The 22,195-nt window shown below is 42.4% G+C and overlaps 1 protein-coding gene across 5 annotated transcripts in view; it reads left to right on the top strand.

Moving 5' to 3' along the window:
* The first annotated feature begins 2,012 nt into the window (after window positions 1–2,012).
* The window catches only part of POMGNT2 (protein O-linked mannose N-acetylglucosaminyltransferase 2 (beta 1,4-)), a 30,560-nt gene continuing 10,377 nt past the window's right edge, over window positions 2,013–22,195 (top strand). For 2 of the 5 annotated variants that reach the window (XM_026843191.1, XM_026843193.1), the window contains exon 1: window positions 2,013–2,175. The gene's annotated coding sequence lies outside the window, so the exon portion shown is untranslated. Of the gene's footprint in view, window positions 2,176–8,463; window positions 8,487–21,771; window positions 21,998–22,195 lie in introns of those variants that run through there. The other 3 variants (XM_026843192.1, XM_026843194.1, XM_026843195.1) reach the window with 2 other exon arrangements.

Here is a 22,195-nt window from a genome sequence, read left to right as displayed (position 1 = left end):
AAGAGACAGGCCCAGAGCGGAGCTGGCGCCTCGGACGTGGAAACCTTTCGTCCCCGAAGCCGGGGAGCGAGAGCGGTCCGGGGCAGGCGGCGCTGTGAGGGTTAGTCCTTGTAGGCAGCTGCCTGCACCACGGAAACGCGGTTCAATTAAAACTCTAATAACCTCCCCAGAGGTCAAAGACGCTGCGGGTTTAAAGCCTACCAGGGCAAGCAGAGATGTAATTATGTTCTCCTGACTGTTTTCCTTGATGGCTGAGTGCCTTGGGAACCCCCCCAGGCACCTGTCTTCAGCTTCCAAAGCTTAGCGGTCCGTGTGAATTTGGCCCCAGTGGATACGGATGCTGAATTTATCGCACCCTGCCCCTTCTAATTATTGTGTGCTGACTAAGCATGGTGGAAAAGTTTCTCTTGCGTCTGTCAGCTCCGGGTGCGTTGCACGTGCGTGTTCTGAGGTCAGGCTTGCCGCTCTGCTTGTGTCCTCTTGCTTCCTTCCAGCCCCTCTCATTTAACCCAGTCTTTAAACAGGTTATTTAAGATAATGGCTGCTGCTTTGAAGAGAATTGAAGAGACTCACTCTTCTCTGGTGATGAGAATAATGACTGTATCTGAACAACTGGTAAAGGCAAGGGAACATATTGGTGTTTTCACACCAGTACCGTAGTTGGATAACTATTGACAAATGCTGACTTTCAAACGGTGACTGCTGATTCAGGAGAATATGTTGACTTTGGTAATAAAACAGCAACGGCTCCTTCTAATAGTGTTCTCAAAACACTTGAACTGATAGATTGGCTTGTTAGCTCAAGCCTTGACTTAGCTGAGAACCAGAAGAGCTTTTATTCTCTGGGAGGACCTTCTCCTGCAAACAAATCTGACACATTGCTAAACACATCAACTTCAAGACAGGATGTTTATTTTGCAATGTCATTTTCAAGAACGTGGTAGATACCAAATGCGTGAACTAGATAGAGGAAACCTGCTTTGCAGTCTGGTTTTCTGCAGGAGTGCATTTTGAACGGTTCATGATTGCAGGGTGGTAGTTCTGCTTGGAGTCTCACTTCTGTGTTTTAATTAGCTGTCATCAAAGCTAGAGTTGAGCCTCCAATACTTGTGAAGGATGCCATGAACATGCACTGTAGGGTACCTGGTTAATGTTTTGGGACTAATTGACTAGAGCCCATTCCTTATTAAGCAGTGTACAAAATGGATTGACTATATGGAAGTCTTTCCAGTTAAATTTCCAGTCTCCTGAATTGCGTCTTGCTGTGAACTTACTGAGGTTTGCTTCAATTATCTGAAAATTGGGTATTCTCATTTCCCTTATTCTCACCCCCTTCTCTTAAAAATGGTTGCTTTAACATCTTCAGTAAGCACTGTTAGTTTAAGCAGTTCTCTATGACAGCAGCCAACATTCAGTTACTGTTCCCCAGAGTTTTTAACAGATTTATATCTGTCCTGTGCTCTAACACAGCAAGATCTTTAGGAAGTGTTTTAAAGCATAGAGGCTTAGAGATCGTCCACTAGTAAAACTGTCACTTTATTCAAATAATCAAAGCCATAGATGACTTCTCTCAGCAGAATAACCTGCTTTCTATTTAAAATGGCTTTTCCAACTGGAGCGTATCTAGGCTGTGAAGAACTGGATTTTTCTAGGAAGTAGTGGGAGGCAGGGAGAATCATGAAAAAGAAGGTGGCGCAAAGGAGAGCATTAAACCACAGAGCTAGAACCAGATCAGAGGTTTTCAGCTGTACAGACAAAATTTTGCCTTCTCATGGTGTGGGACAATAATTTCTTTGGCTGTTATCCAAGCCGGTCACAGAATTCAGTTTTGTGGTTCAGATCGAGGGGTAAAATGGATCTGTGGGCCCATAAAGCTGGGGGAGGAGTAGGCTAGGAAGGGTAAGTGGAGTTCTGGAGAAAACGGGTGACACCCTATTTTGCTGGCTACCTTCCCAGGGAAGCTGTCTGAGGGTTAGCACTGCTCCATGGTTCTGCTGTGCCGGATGAATGCGTGACGTGGGACCCTCTTACTTCTCCTTGTAGGTCTTCACCCCTTTCCTTCACCTTCTGTGGTAGGACGTGTTCCCTCCTCCTCCATCAGCACGCCGCCTGCTCCAACAGCGTTCTGCCTTCTTCCCCCCTGCAACTGTCTCTTCTTGTTCTGGAAGTAAACTGGTAGGTATGAGGTGCTGGAAGAGAGCAGGTTTCTTTCTTTGCTCTCCAAGTCACAGGCTGGGCCTGGTGGTACAAGCAGCGGGAAGGTGGCCACTCACATTTGGTCATGCTAGACAGCCCTCAGCTCTGCCTGTGTTTGGAGCAAGCTGTGAGCGGGGCATTGGACTCAGCATGGTGGAATTTAAACTGCGAGTTTTCAAAGCCAATTACCGGACGCAGTCTGTGTCTGACAAGCTTCAGTTTCGTTAGCTGCCTCCCAGGAGTATTGAGCTGCGCGGCTCACCTTTGCAGAGATCAGATTCTTTTTTGTGATGCTATTAGGTGTTTTTAAAAATAGCTTCATCAGTCCACTTTAAAAGAGCTGGTCTGCTCTGATAACAGTGCCTGCTGGTGCTTTTCCAGATAAGGAACTTGTCAGTTTCCTGCTGTCATACATGCAGCTTCTGCTCTATTTAGAATACAGCTTAAAAAAAGACTACAAAATAACCACCAGTCTTGTGTAAAGATTTTTGTATTTGGTTTAAAAACAACTGAACACTCCTTATTTAACTACTTTGGACGGTATTGGTTTATGAATAGATAGAATCAAGCTAGCTGCAGAATTGAAGGTAGTAACTTCATATATCTGTGTCTTGAAGAGATCTCGATCAGAAGATCTCTTATATAACAAAGTGACAACAGGCCAAAGATCTTTTATTTTTTTCTTTCAGTCCCAGTTAGAAGTTCATTAGCTTTTAAAAGGATCTGAAGTACTACATTGTGCATGTATGTGTATCATCTATATGGTGGTGGGAAGCAACCAGATGAAACAGTATAAAACCAATTTCAATCTCTTTTGGGGGTCTGAAAAGTAGTTGTGTGCTTGTGCACACCAGGAGTATTGTGGGGGAACTGCAATTGCATGGCATACCTAGTAATTCATTCTATAATGGTGTATGCAGGAGCAATGTTCTAATTTACTTATTTCTTTGATATTTTGTGACTGGATGGCATTTTTTAAAAGCTCTATTAATTCTGTGGGAATTTGATAAAGGCTAATTGCTGGTGGATCAGAAGACAGTAGCAGTCAAAGCGAGACTCCTGACTTCTCTGCTCTCAAAAGAAAGGCAGGTCTCTGCAGACTCATTTGTAAGCTGCTGTCCTCTTAGAAATCCTTGCTCAAGAATATTCACCAGTGTCCTCAGCATAAATTTGGAACTTGTTGATCACTCTTGATTAATTGAACTGTGCTTCATGAGCCAGTCACTTACTATTACAGGAAAAAAGCACCGGGAAGATCATGGTTTATTGTAGGACCCAGTGTGCTGTGAATTTTCACAGGAAAGCCCTTTCCTCTTTCCCTTGTTCCCTCATTCTCACTTGCTTCTCAGTTCCTTTCTTGTCTTTTTTCCTTTCTCTGTTTATTTCTCTTTCACCATGTCTTTGACTTAGGTCTATTTGTGTACTTTAAGGACCCACCTAAGTGTTCGCAGCATAGGATGTAAGTACCTATTTGCACTGTAACACTGAAGGATCACATTTCAAAATTACAACTTTTCCTTTGAACGAGAAGAAAAAAGGTTCGTGGTTGCTATGGTGATGAGCGCTATATAAATGCCTATAAATAAAGTAAACAGCTGATTCTTGGACTTTGATTTGAAGTATTTTTGCTTTTCTAATGAGATATAATTAAATATCAAAATGGGAGGAGGTGACATTTTACTAATTTTATTAAATACATGTTATTTGTATGCGTTCTGTTTTATAGTATTTCTGCTGAGAACAATTAAATAGTAAGTCGTGTATTTTCCTCTCTGTAGAAAGTTGATGTTTTGAAAAATCATACTCTAGTATTTATAGAAAAACTTTCAGATGCCAAAAGGAACTCCACTAAAAAGGTGATGTCCATTTTAAGTTTAATCAGAACATACATTTTGAGCTAAATACCTATTTTTCTTATCTCTGAGAGACTATTGTGTGCTGTCACAACATTTAAGTTTCAGTCAAAAGGGTCTGTAAATGTAATTACGTTCCTCTGCAGTATTTGAAACCCCACTGGGGCACAACAGCAAAACTTGAAAATGTCACTGACTTTTTCTTTTATGTTAAAATGACAAAGACAGAGTAAAAAATTGGATATTCCTCATTGAAGTTTGGGGAGGAGAGGAGAATTGACTTTTTTGTAAGCCTTTTGTTCTCAGGTCCATGATGTAAAAGTAGCTTCCTCTCTGTGCTGAAGGTGATAACTGTAAAATGGATTGGATGGAGACAATAAACTGCTGCTTCAGAAGTCAGCGAGTAGCCATCAGCCATTGCTAAAACAGCTCTTTTCATTAGTAATCTCTGGAGCCCAGTCCACCCACTTGCAGTTTCTGAAACATGACTGCAGCCCAGTTTCCCACCAGTGCACTGGAGTATTTCCCCTCACAGGTGTTTCTCAGTCAGGACACGGGTGCACCTTGTTTAACAGCAAAGTAGAGTTTATAATGGAAGGAGCTTGCCTTAGGGGAAGGAAAATAGGTATTTATAATATACAGAAATGCTTCTTTGTCAAAGGCTCAGTCTAGTTTCTTGGTGGAAACTGATTTTGCCACAGTGGCCCAAAGAGAGATTTCTTCAGTCCTAAACTGTGGAGTGCAGCTTGTGCGCTGTTAGGGAATAGATCTGCTTTCTACCACCGTCACAGCTTTGTATTCAAAGAAGCTCTCAGATTTCCAAAGAACTCTGAAGCACTATCCTGTCTTGTCAAATGTTTGGTAAAATAACACCACATTATTCACTGTCTTCGTTCCCTCTGTGCATTCAGATTCATATCTACTTGTTTTACCAATTTAAAATATATTTTACTAAACCCCTTTTACTTCAGAGCATGTGTCATTGGGAGGGCAAGGATACACAGTATTGGTATTTTTTTCTAGTTACACACAATTACGTTTCACAGAGCAAAACACGTACATCTGCACACAGCTATTGAAGGTAGGGGCAGAACAGGAGCAACGAATGGTGTCCCTGAAGGTCTCGCTTGAGCAGTGGCAGCCTGCCCAGGGTTGATTTATGTTTCATAGGCCTGCCGCTTTTGTCTCAGCTGAGCTGCTGCTGTGGCCAGGCTGGTGACGATCACCTGAAGAACAGTGAGTGACAGCTTCAGTGATTTCCCAGCAGTGAATTAACACCAGAGCTGCCTCGGATCCATCGCTTTGTGCCGTGGGACTGCGCTGACCTCCCAGAGGGTGGCACAGAGCCTGACCCTGTGCCTGCCTCAGCACTCTGTTTTGTGTGAGCTTGAGGCCAGAATCAGGAGCAGGTTGTGCTTTCTACCTGCTGAAAGGTGGTTCGAGGTTTGTGTGTATCAAAGGTGGTTTTACCTGCATTGAGGTTAGACCTGCAAGTCCCAGCTGCCTTCACAGGATTCTGTGGTGGACAGTGGAGAAGGCAAACCAAAGTCTCTCCCAGAAAGGCCATTCAAAAGGCTGATGAGGTTTGTAGGCAGCTTGAACCCAAACGGACTCTGTGCTGCCTACAGGAGCAACAGGGGGATTGGAAGGGTGGCAACAAACAAGGAGTCCTGAAAGTGCTCCAAGTTCACAACCACTCCCAGGCTAACTGCTTGGCTTTGGTGTATCTGGAGACCGTGTTGATGCTGGAGCAGGACCAGGCTCCAGAGTCACGGAGAGAATTTTCTCAATTGGAAAGTACTGTTACTACTAGTACATACTGCCTTTTAATACAGTGATATCTTTATTTAGAAGCCTTTTCTTAGGGTAGAAGGATGAAATACATATATTGATACTAATGACAGTATGAGCTGTTGAGGACAAGAGGTGGAGTGAGCTATTGTGTGTTGCCTTTGCTGGCATGGATAGGACAAAGGGTGAAACAGTGCCTATACCAGCTTTTCTTCTTCTTCTTCAGAAGTTCTGCTTTTCTGTGTGTGCTTTTTTTTTTTCTTTCAATTTTTTAATTTTTTTTTTTTAATGGATGGATATGATCCAGGACCATCTGGTGGAATTTGCCGTTGTCACATCTAGGTTTTCTGATGTATTGCCTGTCAAGTTACAGTGTATGTTCAGATGAGTTTCTCATATGATGTGCTGACAACTACTGACAGCCCTGAGATGGGAAGTTGGAAGCTTGGGGAAAGAAGAGAGGGGCAAAGTTAGCTTTAAAAATGTAACCTTGATCGCTCTTGATTGGTGGATTTCATTTCTGGTACCTTTTTTAGTAAAGAAACGTGAATGAGTGAACTCTAAACCAAGTGCATCTAAGTGCACCTAAGGTACTGTATTTAAACTTGAAAGGTTTGTAGTCCACTCCTAGTTTTGTCATTGATTTTTTTTTTTTTCTCTTTAACACTGGGTTCCTCACTTAATCTTTCTCTGTCCTTTACTATCCATCTGTAGCCACTCTCACACTTACTTAAATTGCAGCCCTTCCTTCCTCCTTTACTCCTCAATACATCCCCAGTCCCTCCTTAGAAATGAGATTTTACCACCAGGTATCCTAATTGTGGTATCCTAATTCTGTAGTAAAATGAGCTAAGATTTTTGGCAAATTAGTATTAACCTTTGCAGACAGATCACATGTACGGAAGCAATAAGCAACTCTGAAATAGCTACAGTAATTCTTTTCTTGCTGGTATAATACATAATTAAAGCAGGGATTTTTGATGTGGAGGTCCACGGTGCAATTGCATTTTCTCACACACTGACAAAGATAATGCTGTACTTTGTAATCCAGAATCCAAACAAGGTATAAACAGTTCAATTTTGTTCCCCATTTTTTTCCGCCGTAAATTGAAGCCTGAGTAGCAATTAGGCTGGTGACAAGATAAATTTCACAACTTGTTATCATTCTTCATTTTTTAATTGGCCAGATCAGTAAAGAAGTGATTTGTGTTTGAACTTGAAAGGTTCTTAGTTTATGTAGTACTGGTAGAAAGCATAGTGCAGGTACTTACGAATGTGTTAGAAGGAAGCGTGTTTGTAAACAGAGGTGGGATTGCACTGCAAAGGCACATCCAGGTGTGGTTCCAAACACAGATCCAACCCCCCATCCCTCTCAAAGCTGCGATGGTTATACTGGGCCTCCTGCTTCTTAGATCCTGCCTAAATGTTGACAAAGTTGGGAACTGTCAGTGCTAGGTTAACGGTTGGACTAGATGATCTTCAAGGTCTTTTCCAACCTATATGTTTCTGGGATTCTGGGATTCTGTGAAGTTGAAAGTCACCCTTGGAAAGCAAAAAACTTCCTTTCATGGGGGTTTGAAGCTGAAGATGACAGTCCCCAAGCTCAGGGAACTCTTACTGCAGTTTGCTAAGGAAGAAGCTAGAAAGCATTTACTTGCCTCTACTCATTCCTGTGTCTCCTTGGTGCTACCTCCTGGCCTGAAGACTGCCAGTGCCCTTCTGTAGCAGTAGAGGGACATCATGCTAAGCTGACCAGGCCAGTAGAGCCTGAATATAGGAAAAAGCGACCAGTGTTTCATACTCTGATCTTCTGCAGTTCCATACTTTGTGAGTATCTGATAAGGAGACTTGGAAATGATCCAGCTCTTGTTCTGTTGTAGGGGAGGGACTGGAGTATGCAAAGGTCAGCAGCTCTCTGTGGTGGTGTTGGGTTGTATTGGGCGGAGCACTCTTCCCGTACTGATCAAGCATCAGCTCAGCTATTGTCAGAAGGGGTGGACTTTGGAGGAAACCCCATAGATGGAATACGGCCAGATTCTCTGCCTGTAACATGTTTGATAGCACTGTAGGGAGGCGAGGCTGGTCTTCAGCCCTTAAACACATTAAATTAACTCTGGGCGAGCTTGCTGGGAAAAGGGTAATGAAGCAGGTCAGAAACGGGATGTGTGTGCTCAAGCACATGCAGTGGTGGGCTTAATACTCCAGGCAGCATTCCTGCAGGCACGTGGCTGGGGAGCAGCCAGGTTGCAGAGCACGCTGTGCTGTTCGTTAAACGTATTGCAGTCCACAGATGCAGCCAAAATCACTTGTCCAGGCATAAAAGATAAAGTCAGTTAGGAAGGAGAGCAATCCCGTCAGGAGAAACTTGTGAGAGGAGCTTGATGCTGCCTAGTGTAATGCTGGCTGTGTAGGGCATGTACTAGCCAGCACCCTCTCAGGTGTTGCCTGCGTCTCTTGCAGCAAAAATTTCAGCTTCTGATAGTGGAGACTGATGAAGATCTTGACACGTCTATTCTGTTGTTCCAGGTAGAGGCGGCTGCTGAATGGATCTGCAATGTGACTGACATGCGGTGCTTCATCTTTATTTCATGTGACGAGGAGGTGGGAGGGTGGAGATCACTTGAAGTGCCTGGCTAGAGACAGAATGTAATTTATCAGTGTTCATTTGTCTGGAAGGATACACAGCCCATATATAATTTAGGAACGTGTTAAAAAATAGGGAGCTGTTGTCTTTTAAAATCAGTGAGCACTCAAGTCTGTTGGTTTAAAATCTTGTTTCTGTGACACATAAATGCACTGCTATGCATTTTGTATTTATAGTGTGTGTACAGTATAAGTGATATGTCTAAAATGAACCAAGAAAGTGTGTATAAATAGTATGGATAAAACTAAGCCCTTCATAAACTCAGTAATGTGTATTTTCCATATTTAGGCTGAAATATCTGGAACTGCACATGGATTTATCCTAGTCAGTTCTTCTGAGATCACATTTAATATAGATGTTCTTTTCATATGTGATCTGCAAATGGATATTTTTTTTGTTTGTTTCTATTGCGCTAAATATCCTTTCCCCCACTTTTTTTCCTTCTCCTTTGGAGTCTTTTTCTCCTTTTTCTGATTCAAACCTGGTGATGATACACTATAGCTAAATTATCAGAGGGGGAAAAGGGGTATCAGTGCCCTCCACCTTGCTGTTGAGAAATCTATATTTTTGTTTTCTGCAGTGTACTGAGAGCAAGAAAAACGAGCAGGGTGTTGCTGTCCTTTATCACAGACAAAATGATAAATTACATGTCCTGGAAATTTTAGAGCTGTGTAAGAAATGCACATCCTTGGCCCACAAGGATGTGTGGTTGAAAGTGCTTATCTAGCCAGGAGTTAAGCATGTGCTTAAATCAAAGCAAGCGTTGCTTCCACTGGGCGTATCTACCTGGCACCAGGCTATATGGGGTAAGCAAAGCTCTTGCTGTGAAAGGAGGATTGATTTCTTTAGTGGCCTGAAGTAGGAAATGAGCCTTTTCTAGTCACCTGGAAGAGTTGTCTCTGAGTAGTGCAGTTGTTCTTCTGCGTTACTGTCCTTCATTCTATGGTATGAACTGACATAGGTGGAAAACCTAATGGTTTGGTGTTTGGTACCTTACAGTGCATCTGTCTGCTTCCCCTCCTCACTTTTCGCACTCTGCCCGTGGCAGCTAACCACGAGCAGAGCACTTTGTCTGTAGTAGGTGGTACAGCAGGGTGGTGCCTCTGCCTAGAAGGACTGAAGCATTAGAAGACACCGAGAATGTTACAAGGGAGTGCATAACTTTTCCTTCCTTGCAAACAGGAGAATATGTGGAAATTTTCAATAACTTACAGTTCGACTCCTTTCCCTCCTGTCCAGTGTAAAAGCCTTTGGACCAAAGCTGTGTACATTGGCTTGCTCTCCACCAGCCCGAGAAAGAAACTGCTTGGAAAAGTGGCTAAAGGAGGACTGGGAGGTTTTTTGGCTGCCGATGGTAGTGTGTGGTAGGCAGAGTAGTCTAGGTCTTTTCTTCATCTGGTTTTTATTCTGGTTGTCCTTTAGTGGAAGCACTCTTTTTGGCTCTGTTCTCTTTCCTCTGCTTTAGTTCATTTTCATGCTGTTTCTTGATCCTTTGAATTTGATGGCATCTGTGCTCTCTGAGGAAGTAGCGTATTCTCTGCTCTGGGTGCTGCCCACATGTCCTGGTGAAGTCGTTTATCCCCTTCCTGCTAGATTTGAGCTTTCATTCTAACTGGGAGGGGAGACATAATTTTTTTTGTACAGATGGAAATGTCTTCATTGTGGTTTTTGGTGCTGAATTAGATGTCATCCCTCTTGCATCCTTGAGACTTTGAAGGAGAGATGGGGGCTGAGTTTTCCTGATGTACTGATTTTATAGCATCATTCGTTTTCGCTGAATAACCTCCAACTGATCCCACAGCATTGCAGCTGGCACTGCAATTCTCACATCATCTCCTGTGTTTTAAGTGATTTTGTTTACTTCGTACAGTACAATGAGGTCTTAGGCTTATGACTGGGAATTCCTTGGTGCTTTACTGATAAACACAGATCAAAAAGATAATCTCCCAGTCTGGTATTTTCTTCTCTGGATCAGTCTTTGAAGGTTGCACATTCTTCTGCTGTACTTCCTTTGTCCAAGTGTGTCTTCCTTTTGTTCTCTATTCCCTTCCTACTTGCTTCTATTCTTCCTTTCCTTTTTTTTTTAGTCCTATATCTTCTATATTCTCTTGGATTGCTTTATGTTTGAGAAGAGACACACCTGAGTTTAAGTATAGTTGGCTATTTGGACTTGGAAGATTTCCTTAGGAATGCTTTGTAAGTGAAAGGCTCAGTAATTTGCCCCTTCAGCTCTTTTTCCACCAACAGCTGAAAAGTTTTAATAACTTTTCCCATCCTGCCTGCAGCTTTCATTGCCATTTGACTATCTCACAGGCCAAAGCTTGCTTTGTCAGACCTATGAGAGGCTGTGCTGCACAGTTCTTACATCTGAACCAACTGACTTTTCCTTTTTCCGTTGTAAAATATTTTGCCTTTTCCTTTCAAAACACACATGCAAGTGTCTTCCTCTCCCCTGACCTTTGACTCTGCCTTATAAAACTGTGAGAGAGATCTAGATAATTACTGACAGCTGGACTCTGCACAGTTGCGTCCCGGAGCCCCTTTAGCTGCTAGATGTTCTGAAGATCACGTGTGTGTAAAAAGGAGCCAAGGGACATTTTGATGTTAAACAAGGGTTGCTTGGTTCTTGTGTGGAGATGGCATATATGGAGATGGGGTTTAAAGATGAGAGGAATCTGATTTTATATGCTAATAGAAGGGGGGTTTTGTATTTGTGAAAAAGTGGGTTTTGTACTATCCAGCCAAAGTTCAGCTAAGAAAATGTAATTCTCAGTAAAAATGGTTTTCATTTGCAAAGATTTCTCTGTATATGGTGTTAATTTCCTTTCCATCTTTTTACTGGCTTAATTTAACAATTTGATTATACATGTATCTTTGCTCTTGGGAGACAATGGGTGCAATACAATCTCTTGTTTTAAACTTATCATGTCATTAGCAAGAAAAGATGTCTCTATACTTCTTTGTTGCTTGAGGAGCTGAATTCTGGGATTTGCATCCTTGACTGGAAGCCCTTGTTGTGTAAATTTGGCATAGGCTATTTCTGTTCCAGAGAACCATCTCTTTCTTCATTTTAGAGCTGTGTAGATGCTAGGACCATGCCTGAATAAAGGCAAGGAATATGATGAGTTTCCTAGTCGTGCTGTATGTACCTCTTATATGGAGTGGGCTTGCACACAGATCTTGCTTATTCATCTAGTAATGATCTCTGATACAGTAATCAGTAGACCATATAGTTTTTAAAATATTCCTTTATGAAGTCTTGTGCCTGATATTGAAAAATAAACTGCTTTCCTTTCTCAGAGCCTTGGTATTCAGAACCAGTCTGTTTGGGGTGTTTCTGCTACATTCTTCTCAAAGCCGTATTGTGAGTTTTTCATTGCTTTCGGAGATAAAATTTAATTCATTATATTTTAGGGCCCCCTTTTGCATACTGTTCTCTGAATAATACATATTCTTGACAGTTCAGTTCCCTTCAGTGGTGTACTTGTGTGAACATGTTTTGTTCTAGGAGTGGGACCCAACAGAGAGTTTAAACCCTCATTTTTGTAAGCTCAGAAACTTGTGTGTAGTTTTAAGCTGTATGTGAATTCTGGATCACTGGTGACCAATGAAACATGTAAGCACAGTCTGTGTAGAATACCTTGGCTTGGCAATCGCAAATGCCCTGTAGGAATTTGAAGCCACCTGGCTCCTTCCCTTCTTTTGTCCCCAAAAAAACCCTCCTTAGTTTGAAGTGTAGGGACTGCACTCCCTCCTCAGCACTCCCTTTGTATGGGTAACGATTTCCTGGGTGAGATGGGGTTTTGCATTTCCTTCTGGCAAGCAGACAGTCAAATGTAGTTACTGGATGACCACAGTCCATTGTGTGGGGCAGCCACTGATGAACCTTTGATGCACTGGGCATGAGGTAGCTGTGAATTGCTTTGTATCTTAGTTTGCTGTTGGTTTCCCCTCTCCCAGCTGGCCATCTGTAATGTTAATTGAGTGAGATGTTGGTGGTTTGTGGATTGAAATCCCTTTGCACTGACAAGATTAGTTTCCAGTGTTTGTTCCCCGAACAGATGAGCCTTTCCCCCATAATCGTGTGGAGAAAAAGCCCTCTCCAGAAAGCTATGTGGCACCAGTTTCATGACCTCTTTTTTTTCCACAGACTGACCATATCATAAACTCACTTGTGTGAGCCAAATCAGACTCAGACTGTTCTTGCTGTTGTGAATTTATTTCAATTTTTATTTAAATATTTTCCCGCTTATCTTTCACAATGGATGGGAGGAATAGAGTGAAGAAAGAGGAGGAGGGATGGCACATAAAAGGTGCACAAAGATTAATTTGCTGTGTAGTCTCCTCTTTTAGATGGAGGGGAGACATACCTGAGTAAACAGGTTATCAAACCTCTAAACACAATAGATGAAATGCTGTCTAATACATGAAATGCTTTCTATGCAGTGAGGCAGTCACTCAGCACAAAAACTATATGACCGGATTCATTTTGAGGAGACATGAGGTGTTTTCCAGGGCGTGTGCATTTTTACTGCCTTTAGCTAAGTTAGGGCCCTTGGTGCTTATCACTTTTTAATGATTTGTTCTTACCCCTGCTCCTTGCTTCTGGCTGTTTGTTCTTTGCTACTTAGGTTATTACTCATGTTCGTGCAGAGACCTGAGAGTTAATAGAAAATGAAGATTGGAGTTGCTTTTCCCTTCCCTTCTCCTGTAAGGTTATCTGGGACAGCTTCACATGCATTTATATATGGCTTTGCAGCTTCTTGGCTTCTGACTGTGTTACAACTGTGCCAAAGGTATAAAACAAAAGCTGGAAAGCTAGCAGCTTATTGAAATTAATTTCTTTAAATTTATAAAGCCACTGATTAATCATCTTTTAACACAGGTACAAACTTAAGAGAAATATATATATATTCTATATATTAATTTTAATCTTCTATACGATTTTTTTAGTAGTCATGCATACGTATTATATACCTATATATATTTAGCACAGAGGTCACAAAGTCAAGTTATTATACAAAAAGTTCTCTAGTCCTTGCTTAATTTATGTGCATATCTTTGTCCATTGGAACACAGAGCTCCTAGGTACATGCTTGTCTTTAAGCACTGAATATATTCAAACAAACTAGAGAAGAGGGTTTTTATTCTAGTATATTTTAATTTTTATTTTAGTGTATTTCATCACCTTGATGGTAACGAAATGGTGGTTATTTTGTGTAACCTTAAGTCATTTAGCAAGATGACTGTTTCCTAGTCAGTCCGCAGCCTCTGACTTGGGTGTTTTCTCCTTTCAGATACTTGCTGCATTAATAGAGGTGCAGATTTGAGTCATCATAGTTGCAAGAGGAGCTTTTGGTGGCCGAAGCTTTAGTCCCTTTGCCTGGGAAGAAGGGTTGGCTACCTCAGCAGACTGTTCCTGTCAGCTTCCAGGGCAGGTTGTAAGCACGTTGTTCTGCTGTGGAGAGGGTGGAGCTGGATGAGCCAAGGCAGGAAGGTTCTGCCTGGGATGATGTATGTCTCCCCTCTCTGACCCCTCCAGATTTGTGATGGGTCTCACTGCCTATGGCCAATATATATATGTATATTTTGGTCTTGTCTTGTCTTCAAGGTCAGAAGAACCTTCCTCGTTGAGTATCATGGGTGTGACAGCACATATGTTTTGACTGTGGCTCATCTTGTGAATTCTTTGCAAGTGGGAGGGGTTCAGACCTGCTCGAACCTAGCCTGTGCTTGGGTTTTCATGATGCAGGGCTTTCATGATGGCTACATGACTTCAGTGGGGAATGGCTTCAGTAGCAGCAATTCTAGCAGAAGGCTAGAGGTGGAGAAGCACATCTTGATGTAGAATACTGCTTGTAGTGCCCTTGATGTCTTGAAATACTGTGTGAAGTAACTGAAAGACCACTCCCTTCTTGGTTTTGCAAATACCTGCACATGCATCCAGAGCTGTACATAAATGAATGGGGGCAGATGTTTTTAAGTGGAGCTGTTTTAAATGGGAGCTGGTTTATCGGGCTGATGTTGCTCTTCTGTCGGTGACATTCAGGTTACGCTTCAGTTATTTGAAGAGATTCTCATTGCCAAATACTTGACTCAGCATTTGACTCAACTGAGGAAGCAGATCTTGCCAGTGGGAAGGAAGGGAAGAGAAATGAGCTGCTGCAGCATAAGGAATCTCCCATCATTGAAGGGCCACCAGTGACAGCAACTATGTCAGTAGGTTTGCAGATGTTCCTCTCCCAACAGATACTTTTTGCTTTTTCTCTGAAACTTTCACCTTCTTGTGTGTATTAAACGTCACATCAGCTATTTATGGGGCTGTTGTAACCTCCACAGAGATGAGATGAGAAAGGAGGGTGGTAGGGAAATGATGCTTTGATTTATTGATGGGATTTATGGGGCAAAAATTAACCACCTTATTTTTTTATTACTATTCAAATAAATATAACAGCAAGTCTTATACAAAAAAATACAAAACCAACCTCAAATCTGACTTGAACTTCTTCCTCTTGCTGCTGTGCCCTTGATAAATATGCCTAGATTCAATATTCCTTCCATGAATTTTCAAGCTGCCAAGGGCATGAAGAAGTTCTTTTTAGCTATTGAACTGTAAATTGTTGCATATGACACCTGGAGGAGTTGGAATGGTTTTGTACAAGTAACTCTGTGTATTCATCACACTTTCCCTATTGCGTGCAGTGGTTCATGTTGAAGCTGAGAAAGATGATTCATATTGCTTTCTTCTCTTTCCCCTGTCAGTAGCAGCAGTAGCCCTCAGAGCAGCATTTGAAACAGTAAATGCCTGGCCCACAGCCATGTGTTACTGCTGCTCTGCTGGGCCCTCTGATGATACTGTAATCAGATGAGAGACAAGGTAAGAATTGTTCTTTTCCACTGGGAAAATCAGACTAGAGTATTTTAAGTATTAATCGAAAAACAATTTTAAGAAGTGTTTAAATTGGCCAGCAGACATTTTTCAGTCCTATGACATATGCTCTCAGGAAACACCCCTTTTTTTTTTTTTTTTCTTCTCCAATATAAGTTATTTTAGATGACTCATGAGACCTTATGCTTTGTTCTGAATTTTCATGTGAATACTAGCACCCCTGGGATAAGCTGCCAACCTAGAACATGGATGTTTTTTGCTCCCTTAACATCAGTCAAAGTGGTTACGCTAGAGGGGGTGTTTGTCCAGTAATACTGTGCTTCTATCAGTCGTTAATATTCTACTACTATCATATGAATAGGGTTGAGTTTTATGCTGACTGCATCCCTTTAAAATGTGGGGCTGTGGTGTACAGATGTGACTGAAGGGAGCATTGGAGGTAAAACAATCTGTTTACAATTTGGGGACTTAAAATGGCAGTAAACCTTTTTATTTCCCCTGATTTGATTTAAATTCTCCTTTACCTTGGCTCTGAACTACATTCCTGTCATGCTGCTGTGCTAGGTACCTCCAGGCATTTGTCAGAGACTGGCTAATTGAAGCACACACTCCAGCTTGGATCGAAACTGCTGTTTTGATCAAGATTGTAGACGCTGCTGCTGCTTCCTTGTGGAGTTCTTTCCATGAAGTACTAGGACTTTGGTTTGTAGATTTTGGTTCTCCAGGGTTTTTAGAAAAGCTCAAAGTCTCTGAACATACCAGAAAGTGGAAGCTTAGGGCAAAGGCAGCTGCGGGGAACACTCCTGCTGTAATCTTGCTTGTGAACTGAGATGTTCTCATCAGTTCTGGAACAACTGCAGCCCACTTGCAAATGCGTGCATAATGCAGTGAAAGGCTTGGACATCTTAAGCCCTGTCCTTCAGATACTTCCACACGCTTACTAGCTGTTCACCCCAACGGATCAAAGTGCCAGACAGTTCCATTGTTTAGCCTAAAATGCAAGCTTTATGTTTCTGGTATTTCTTTTTACATACCTTGGTTGATATTCACATTCAGAGATGGTTTTTTCTTTCAACAGCTGTATTTTGCTGTGGTATTAGCATCTTAAATTTCTGAGATGTGTATAAAACTTGCTGGTTATGACTACCCTGTTTGTGTCAACAGACAGGAAAAAAGGGCATTCTTCCTTTCCTCTACCCTTCTCAGGACAAGTCACTGCTGACAGGGCCTCCACCTTCAGGCTAAGTTGTGGCTGCAAGGGATCTCCGAGGCATGCAGGAGGCCCCACGGCCCTCTGCACAGCAAGTATGGATGGGGATAGAAGATAGTAGGAAGGTGTGCAGGGAGCAGAGCATGTCAGGGTTGTGGCTGCTCCACCAGCAGCTCTGTCAGAGCAACAGTGACAGAGATGGTACCTTCATCTTCCCTGTCCTTTATCATGTGTAAATTGTCACGTGTGATCTTGGAGGCCCTGGCTCCTGTCTTCAGCCCTGGAGCCTGTGGAGATTAATACAACCTTGTGGTACACAAAAGGGTTTGATTGTTGGTGTTTTTTTTTTTACAAGAAGCTGCTACCAGATTTGTAACTGCTGGTGTGGTGTGTCCTACCCAGATCCCTTTGACAGTTTCGGTCTTTTAATCTGTGAAATGGGAGATGCGTTTCTTCAGGAGATGTTGTGGTGATAAAGGCCTAATATTAAAGTGTTGTCTGAGAGATGACAGATGATCTTACTGCCACCTGGGCCAAAGTAGTTAACAACTAGTGGGCTGTGAGAAGCACCATGGTGAGGCCATGAGCCACAAAAAATATACAGGAGTCTCACAGGCAGTATTTTACCTTTGGTTTCTCGTGTCACTCTAGGTGAATATCATTTATTTAGCAAGCTGCTCTTATGAGCATGAATTATCTCTGCTTCCTTTACAGACACACTGGCACTAAATAGATTTGCAGGTATGCAGTTGGCATAGCTGTAGGAGAGGGAATTGGTTTATCTGTGTTACCCTGCTGACCTGTCATTACTGGTGACAAAATGGGAATCTGAAAGAGCAGAAGTGATACCTAGCTTGAGTCAGAACAGCTACTGAAGCCACCTTCTGCCTTGGGAGCCTAGCAGGTGGCTCTCCCATGCCATTCATCTGAACAGACATGGCATACAGCTACAGGAACAGGCCAGTATGTCCCTACAGTGCTACTAGGGCAGTTCCTAATGGGGATGGAGGGATTGTTAAGAGTGAGTAGTTCAGCATATGACAAATTTTGATAGCTTTTCCATAACAAGTATATATTTTATATGTGTAAAATATGCACATATCTGTGGAAGAGAATAAATATCTAAGAATTTGTCAGGTTGATGTAGAGACTTGTAACCTGTGTGTGTATAAAATGTGTTTGATCATACTTGCACATTTGTAAAACTAATACTAATCTAAAACTTCCATCCTACACCTCTTAAGCCTGGAAGTATGTCATGCTTGAATCAGTTGAGCAAAGTGGGGTTTGACCATTGAGATACTCTTCAAAAATAAATTTTTACACTCTCAAATTGCTACAAGTATACTTTGTTTCAAAAGTATATTCTTGTGTAGGAATTTTCAGTATTTGGCTGAAGTCCTGGTCCTTTTGACATCAGTTTTAGTGTTAGCTTCTGCAGAATCAAAATGCCATCCTCTATGTGTGGACTCCTAACACTGTTGACCTAGTGCTGCCTTTGTCTCCTTATGTACTTATCAATACAAGGACTTTTTTTTTTTTTTGTCAGTTCAGGCATGAATTTTTTTTGTGGTCTCAAATTGAGATGCACTTTTGGTTCAAAAGCACTGCAGGAAGAACAATTGCTTATAGACCATACATCTGGGACTATAAATAATAAATGCTGTTACTCAGAGTGACGCAGGCACCCCTGCAACATATACATGCAAGGTAAAGATTCAGTAAATAATGATTTACCTGCTCTTTGTTAGTCCTAAACCAAGAGGGATCTATTCAGACTTCTTTGCTAGCTTGATGAGTTTTGTTTGTGTTGTACTGCTTTTTAGCAGTTCTAAAAACGTTAACTGTTTTTCTTTTGTGGTGTTGTTTCTAGAGGCTGCAACTTTATGAGGGGTGTTAAATATTTATCAAACTCTTCGTTCTCAGCCAAGACAACTGATTCAAACCTTAACGACTTGCAGTAGGCTGGTGGTGCTGGCTGTCTGAGAAGAGCTTGGACTGCCACACTTTGTGCCTTACACTGCAGTAGTAATAAGACAGTTGTTATTTCAAAGTTGCTAGATATATTTGATGATGTTTTTTCCCCCCTCCCTCTTTAATGATGCAGTTTTTTTCAGGTACTTTGTGATGTGGCAGATTGACAATAGCACCCTCTTTGCAATTGGGATTAAACCATCCAGTTCCATGGGATAAATTGTACCTCTGAAATCTATGTGTATGCCTCATTCCAGGGGTAGAGAAGAAGCTTATTCATAAATAGAAGACCAGTCTTTAAATGTTGTACTTTCTTCTCCATTAAAATCAAAGCTTAACTAAGATAAGGAACCCAGCATGGTATCTCTGGGTTATCAGAGTCCCACTGATAAAGCCTGTAATTGGAGCTGAAGGTCTCTGAATTCAGTGGAAAGGCTCCCATTAGCCTCAGTGAAAGCTAGGTCATGCAGTAGAGTTTTCCAAAGTGCTCCACAAAGTCAAGATGTGTTTTTTCAAGTGAAGTTGGCTACTAATCTAACTCTGCTCATCAACTTTGAAAATTTTGAGGAAGAACATCTGACTTGTTCCACATGAGACAGCACCTTTGCATTCAGAGGGCAATGAGATGAGCTAGATAGAGAAGGGTGACTCTGGATATCCTTAGTCCTGACAGGACAGGCTAGGGACACTGGCTGGGCCTGCCAAGGAGGGGATTTCTTCTGTTTTCTCTTTTTTAAAGATTTGTTTACTCCAAGCAGCTGTGACTGACCAGTGTCCCTTTGAGATTCTCTCAGGACAGGCATAGGCTCATATTGTAATTCAAATTCCACCTTGAGTTGGTGGGTAGAGGTGCCACAGGGCTGGAAAGGAGAATACTGAGGTAGATGGCACATTTTCTATCAATTCTAGTAGTTTTTAATGTTTCCACATGGGCCAGAACCATTTTGATTGTTCTGTAACAGGAAGGCAGAGGTGTAAAAGCAGCATTCCAGAGCAGGAGATGAGAAAATGTCTCGTTTACTTCTGTGATGCCCTAGTTTAGTAAGTACAACAGTTGTGTTTATTCATCATGTTGGCAGGCTCATTTTCAAAGGTCTAGCTTTGTCAAGAACCTTTTGTTGATTTTGCAGAATGTTATTTGGGTTTATTCTTTGTTTCTTTCAGCTTATTTTTCTTCTGTATTTGGCTTTCAGCTGTCAGTCAGAAACCCAAGGTTATAAATTTTGTGGTATTACTGTGATTCTAAGCATGTATGATGCTGAATGACACCCACATTTCTCAGCTCTGATGGTGGCTGTATTCAGGCTAGCAGTCTTGTGTCCTGCACTGGACAAGTCATGATATTCCTGGGGCTGCTTTGTGCCTCCCAGTTCTGCTAGACCTCTGCCTCAGGACCACCCTGTCATCTTGTATCAGAGAAAGCGCTACCTCTGCTGCAGCAGGCAGGAGAAGCTGGATGTAGGGACATGCTTGTCTTGAGGCAGTGGATCTGTGTCCTGGGAGGGAGGAGGAGATACCCGTGCCATCCTTGATTGCAGGTTGTCCCCATGAAGAGGACTCCTGCAGGGGAGTACTGACTTCAGTAACATCAGAGTATTTGGTATTGTGGTCTATTGCTACTGTGATTCAAAATGTATTGCCCCTCACTGCCCTGTAAATGCTTCAGCCTGCCACTTACCACAGATTAATTTGGCAGGGCTGCGTTGCCTTCTGAATGGAAACAGGGAGTTTCTCAGGGCTGGGGTCCCACAGTAGACAGGGGCTGTTCATGGACAGAGTGAGTGCAGCCAAGCAGTGTGACTCCTTAGTTCAGTGAACCACCACAAGTGCTGTAAATCCATTTATCCTCTCCCTCCGATGATTTCCAGCCTGGTTTGGGGAGGGTAAGAAGCTGGAGACACAACCTTGTCTGTGATGCATATTTAGAGCCAGAGTTCCGGTGCCATGCTAGCCCTTGTGCCAGGCTCCTTTAGATGAGAGTTTTGAATACCCCGTATCTTACCTAATTTCATTTTTTAGTGCAGAGCCATTTGAACTTCTTCATTTTGGCAGTGAGGATAATTCCTGTCATGAGGAGGATAATTCCTGCCATGCGAAAAAATCTAGGGATTCTTTTCTCTTTTTCCATATGTAAAATGGCTGCTCTTTATCTGAGACCTATCTGTATGACAGCTGGATAAGATGATTGTAGTAGGTCCCTTCCAACTGAGTCTAGTTTATAGACATGTGTGTACACATGGGTGTTGGAGAACTTTTCCTCTTTTTCATCATTCTTATTTCGCTTGTTAGGTCTCACTTAAAAGGAATAAGCCTCCTAGATAATCAACAAGATGTATCCTGCAAATATGCAGACAACACGTTTGCAGCGAGCCCTATATGTTTGCTTGTGATCTATCTGCAAGTATGTTCTTGCAGGGAACTCTCCTTCCTAATAACTGTGTTCACTGGTGTGACTTCCTGCCATGAGCATTTTGATGAGTGCCATGGGCAGAACTGAGCTGCTCTTTTGATCCCGCATGTAGATCCAGTTGCGGGATTAGGACTTGAAATGTTCCCGGTCAGTACTGCCTGGTTTGCCATCTTCAGGAAGCTGACAGGTTCAAGCTCTGCTGGAAAGGTTGGTGTAAGACACTTTCGCCTCCGTGACCTTCAGCTTGTATGAAGTAAGAGACTTTGTCACAAGCTCCTGGCTCATTTTTGTGCCTTTAGGAATTACTTGTTTCTACCATAAAAGACAACTTCATTTTGAAAATATGATTCCCTGGATCTCTGAAGGAAGGCACTCACAGCCTTGTTCGGTATCAAGCCATTTGCTGACTGACCATCACAGCTGGGAAGTCGCTTCCCCAGTGCCAAGGGAATTGCTAGAAAGCATGCCGAATGGCTTTCACGTCCTCTAGCAAGGGGCACTTTTTTCTTTTATCCCCTATTGTTTTGTTCTTTTGCATGAAGTGTTTGGAGTAGTAGTGGCATTGATGATATTCAAAAGCAGGATTTCTAAAATGCATCTCCCCCAAACCAGTTTGCTGTCTCCCAGGGCATGCTCAGCTTTCTGAAACGGCACGATGGTGTTTGTTTCAGTGTGGCCGCCCATTGGGGATTTGCAGGAATACTGCAGCAAATCATCCTGCATGCAAGGCTGACCTCTGGGAGGCTAACAAATTGAGGTGAGCCAGCTGGAGCGATAGGACACTGCCAGCAGACAGAGCATGCTCAGACCTGGGGGAGCAAGGTAGTTCAGTCTGCAGATGGTGCACGGGTTACTGTGCTGAGAGCTGTTAGACACGATTTTTTCTTTTTCTTTATGTTAGTGGGGAAAGAAGAGGACTGGAGAGTGTTTGTCCCCCGGCAAAGCATAGCTTTAAGTTGTCTTCTTTTTTTTTTTTTCTCCTGTGAAAGAGAGGCACTGGATAGCATTTCTTGTTATTTAGCAACACCAGGTATGCCTGCATGTGCTGAAACACTAACCTAGCAGTGATAGTACTCCCAAGATTAAAAAGGTTGCAGATGCTCTGAATTACTGTGTTTCTTTGCTGGGTGTTATTGTAACTGTGCTCTGTTTGCTGTGCTGATCACATACGGCTCTGAATTCAGTTTTGTTGGCACTTCTTGGCTGCGGTGTACTTTTGGGGGGGGGG

Source organism: Athene cunicularia (genome assembly GCF_003259725.1).
Source record: "Athene cunicularia isolate RWA chromosome 2 unlocalized genomic scaffold, athCun1 chr2_part1, whole genome shotgun sequence".
In the NCBI taxonomy this organism is placed as follows: domain Eukaryota; kingdom Metazoa; phylum Chordata; class Aves; order Strigiformes; family Strigidae; genus Athene; species Athene cunicularia.
Note: the sequence above shows the minus strand (reverse complement) of the source record. Positions and strands in the feature narration are given on the sequence as shown.